This window comes from Pituophis catenifer, unplaced genomic scaffold (assembly GCF_029215685.1).
Source record: "Pituophis catenifer annectens isolate HBS135680 unplaced genomic scaffold, rPitCat1.0.hap2 SCAF_22, whole genome shotgun sequence".
Lineage (NCBI taxonomy): Eukaryota > Metazoa > Chordata > Lepidosauria > Squamata > Colubridae > Pituophis > Pituophis catenifer.
Genome location: NW_027256902.1, coordinates 1,032,789 through 1,037,930, shown reverse-complemented (window position 1 = coordinate 1,037,930; position 5,142 = coordinate 1,032,789).

Genomic DNA, 5,142 nt, shown 5'->3' with positions numbered 1-5,142 from the left:
GGTTTCCGTTTCTTTTCTCTGCACAGAGTCAGAAGCTGCAGACTAAGACATGCACTGGCTCCAGTCTGTCTCAGCTCTCAATTGGCTGATTTAGTTGCTATGCCTATTCATTGGCTGACTTTGTTATCGTGTCTTCCCAGTCATGAACATTCTGACAGAATCTTAGACTGACCTTGTTCTGATGCCATCAGAGTTTTTTTTATCTCCTTAAAATAAAATTTGCAAAGGGATTCTACTCACAATTGGGAGCCATTCTGAAACATAAAAATTGATTCCCAATTGATCAGCAATCTCTATGTTTCGAGAGCAGAACAGCTTCCATGGGTGCCTCTTCCTAGAAATCTGGAAGCCCCCCCCCCTTCTTGGACCTGGATGAATATTATGCAGCATTGAAGGTTTGTGACCTGGTCAGTGATGCGGCTGCCTTTAGACAGGATCCCCTCAACCTCCTCCTGGGCTGAGTCTCCAGGTCCCCTTTCTCTGGACATCTTGTCCAGCCCTTCACAGACAGGACAAGCTTGGAAGAGGAGCAGAGAAAATGCTTTAGGTAGAAATTGTAGAGTGGAAAATTAAAGGCCTGAAAACCGCTATTTTATTTCTCTGGTTGAGGAAAGAAAAAAAAAACACAGTGGAAATTTCTTTACACATTTTATTTTTTTATTTACTTTTTTATTATTATTTTGGTGTGAAGTACATACCAAAATAAAAACAATCCCAAACTGAAATCCCAGACAGCTGTTCTGCTGAATTATTTCTGCAAAGGAGGCTTTTATGAGGAAATCAAGAAAGAATTATATAAGAGTGATGAAGATTTCCCTCTTCAGCTGAGAGCCAGTCAAACATGGCATTTCACATCATTCCGGCATTCTGACGGAGGAGATCAGGCAACCAGGCTGGTGCTTGGTTCCCATAGCTTCCTCCTGACCTCTTTTCCTGCTCTCTCACGCACACACTTTTAGCTGTAGGAACAAGTGCCTCAATTATTTCTATAAGATGTCACATTCAGTAGCTGTTCCTGAACATCAAATTCCTCTAAATGACTTCTACAGAGTTCTCTTTAGCAAGATTTATTGAGCTGAAAGGAAAGGGAGCTAGAAGAATTCTAGTCATTCAACAATTTCCAATTATGAAACATATAGATATGATTTTCTTTGACTCCTGCATACTATCTAAATGGAAAGAATATCTCCTTTCAAATAAAATGAATCTTTAACAATTCTTCCAGTATCATAATGATGTTATATCTCATGTTTTTACATTTGTTCTGGCTGTGAGCTGCTCCTTTGTGTTGAGGTCTGGCCTCAGAAGGATAATGTAGCACTTGGGAATGAAGATGCAGCCCAGCAGACCAGCACTGGAGGCCAGGATGGAGAAGACCTGCACAGCCACCATGTATTTCCCTTTGGTGCTCAGGTAGGTGGGCACAAAAGTCACCCAGACACTGCAGAAGACCAGCATGCTGAAGGTGATCAGCTTGGCTTCGTTGAAGGCCCCAGGCAGGTTCCTGGCCAGGAAAGCCACCGTGAAGCAGATGGCAGCCAGGAAGCCCATGTAGCTGAGGGTGACGTAGAACATGACAACGGCCCCTTCGTTGCATTGCAGGATGATCTCTTCAGGCTGGGAGTGGAGGTCAGAGTCAGGGAAGGGGGGAGAAAGTCCCAGCCAGATGAAGCAGATGAGAATTTGGACAGCAGAAGAAGAAAGGATGATGGAGTTGGCCAAGCTCTTCCCCAACCATCTTTTCACTCGGTTCCCTGGTTTTGTGGCCAGGAAAGCCAGAACCACCGTGATGGTTTTGGCCAAGAGAGAAGAAACGGCAACTGAGAAGATGATGCTGAAAACCGTTTGTCGGAGAAGGCAGGTGGCTTTCCTTGGTTGACCAATGAAGAGAGAAGAAGACAAGAAGCAAAGCAGGAGGGAGACCAGGAGGATGTAGGAGAGGTCCCGGTTGTTGGCTTTGACAATGGGAGTTTCTCGGTATTTAATGAAGATGATTAAAACAAGACCTGTGATTAAGAACAAGAGTAGGGCAAAAGAGACCAGGATGATGCCCAGAAGTTCTTCATAAGACAGGAAGGTTATAATTTTGGGGATACATTGGACTCTGTCCTCATTTGGATATTTATCATCTGGGCACTTGGTGCATTTTTCGGTATCTGAGAAAGCAAAAAAAGCAAAATTTCTTTAATATTCTGTCCTTTTATCTTACAGAAAATACCTTCTTTGGATAACAGCTGATACCCCAGGCATTTTCCAAGAAGTATTTCTTAACAATTTCATTGAACAGTCACTCCTTTGAAATGGCATAAGGTCTCCTGCTTGAGAAGGGAGTAGGACTAAATGACCTCCAAGCTCCTTTCCAGTTCTGTTCTGATTGATTGATTGATCTACATGACTGGCAGAATATTTGTGTAATGAGTTCCCCCCATAACTATCCACAGCACCACATTATGGACCAGTGACACCTTCTCAGTGATCCTCAAGGGGAGGATCCAATATACAGATTACAGATTAACAGAGTTGGAGGGGACCTTATAGGTCATCTAGTCCACTCCTCTCTGCCTAAGCAGAGACCCTACACCATTTCTGACAAATGGCAGTCCAGTCTCCTCTCGAAAGCTTCCAGTAATGAAGCTCCCAGAACTTCTGAAGGCCTTTCAGAAGGTGGACGTATAACAATTCATCAATTTTCAAAGAACTCAAATGTTCCTAGAAAGATGAATTTAGCAGCACATATCCAAAATGAAAAGCAGAAGAGATGTTTCCTCTGCTGTTAGTAAAGCTTGCCCAATCTGCCACCCCCTCCTCCCATCTCTTTCCCAGCTCCTCCTTCAAAGTCTTTTTGATTTACTTCCATTTAGATAAGAAATTGTGCAGGTTAAAAATAAAAAACCAGGTGAGCTTCAATCTGTCTTTTAATTTGGGTCGAATTCCATAAAGCCTCCCATTTTCCTCTGCGTGAACCACCTTCCTGAGTGGAAAAGGTCCCCTCCGGACAAGGAACGCAGTCGTAGCAGCAAACTGGCTCTCCTTCTCGAGCCCTCTTGACAAATCCAGGATGGCAACTTTCCACACATTTGGACTGAGGCAGGGACTAATCAGAAAAACAAAGAATGCCAAGGAAAAGGTGTTAGGACTCTCCGTCCATGGAAAATGGAGGGAGAAATGGATGTAGACAAGTAGCCTCTGTTCTTCATTGGGGTAAATAGGAAACCTCTGACTACTCCTAAACAGATGCAGGAGGTAAAACAACTGGCAGATTCTTCATTTAGTTCCTTTTGCTTTCAGAATTTAACATTACAATAAAATAATTTTCTATTTACTAAAGTCTAGACAGATGGAATTGATTCTTTCTAAGTATGATGATATATTTTTAATAAAATTGATAACAAAGTTTACTGTAAAAGATTTAGGAAATTTTATTCTATTAGGTTTTTTAATATGAAATTAAACATTGATGGAGAAAGAAAGCTCGGACCAGTAAGATTTTGAAAGGTTTCCATAAAACATGGCAAAGCCACTCCACTTAGGTCCTGTCTCTTGAAGAGCTTCCATGAGATGACACCACCTGGCATGGGAGGCCAACCACCCTGGAGACTCCAGGCTTTGCCCCAGTGGTGAAATGTAAAAATTGTTGTGACTGGTTCTGTGGGCGTGGCTTGGTGGGCGTGGCTTGGTGGGGTCATGTGACTGGGTGGGCTTGGCCAACTTTTTTTTTTTTTACTTTTTTAAAGCATTTTTTTTTACTACCAGTTCAGGAGAAAAGATAGTAAAACAATGCTTTAAAAAGTAAAAAAAAAAAAAAGGTTCCGATGATCACAGCTTTTTTTACCTTTTAAAAGTATTTTTTACTACCAGTTCGCCTGAATGGATAGTTTTTATTACTACCGGTTTGCCCAAACCAGAGTGAAGTGGTAGCATTTCACCCCTTCTTTGCCCACTTGAAATGGGACCTCAGGCTTTGAAAAACAGAGAAAAGACACCAAAATTTCTCCCACCTTATTGAGCAACTTTAGCCGTGAAAGAGCACCTTTTTTGATAAAAAGTCTCTGTCTTTGAGAATACACCAGAAACTCTTCCTTGACATCACCCTTGGGGAGAACCAAGAAGATTCTGATGCCCAGATCTGCTGTTATCTCTCCATTTTGGTCCAAGTACAGTTTGCTATCAGAAATATTCCAAAATTCATTCTTCTCCAGAAAGGGATGAAACTAGAATGGGAACATCCAAGAATTTGAAAAACAGAAAACTTTATTTCTTATCCCACATTGAATCTTTCTTCCACAATTGTCTAATCTCCAAATATGGTTAAATAGGATACAAATAATGCCATTATCTTCATAAGTGAATGAAAAGTTTTGAGAAAGATTTGTCCATCATATACTGACAAAGCATAGAGAAAATATAATTGACACAATTGGTCAATTATAGGGAACATTCTAGAGCAGATGACAAATAAAATGAACAGAGGGGAAAAAAAGATGATTCATAAACTCTTTGAAAACAAGAGGTTGATTCCCAGAAAGCATGGGTTGATCAAGAAGAAAGTTGTCGGGCTAATCTTCTCCCTGGTCATCCTGATGGAAAACACCTCCAGATGGAGAGTGGCTGGCTCTGGAGAATTTGATCGCTGAAGAGGGAGCCGGGTTTAGAGAGGGGAGAGGCACTACCGATCAGTGCTTAGTTCTTCATCAACTGATGGAAAAATACGTATCAAATAGACCTGCATCATTCTACGCCTGCTTTATAGATCTCAAGGCAGCCTTTGATACGGTTCCCAGGACTAAGCTATGGGGGAAGCTGGAAGCTGCCTCAATTGACCACAGGCTTCTTCATCTCTTACCTGCCCCACATACTAAAACATCCCTCAAGGTGAGGTGTGATATGCAGGGGTCCCTCTCAAAGTCAGTTAAAACTCAAAAGGGGGTTAAACGGGGACATTTTGGCCCCCCTGCTTTTCAACTTTTACATAACCGTCATGGTCAAATGGCTAAACAAACCAAATCACATCCCCCCAAAAATAGGTGACTGAAGCATCGCCCTCCTGCTCTATGCAGATGCCCCTGTGATCCTCTCCAGGACACCAGAAGGCCTGAAAAGAGCCTTGCGAGCCCTTCTTCAGCACTGTAATTACAATCAACT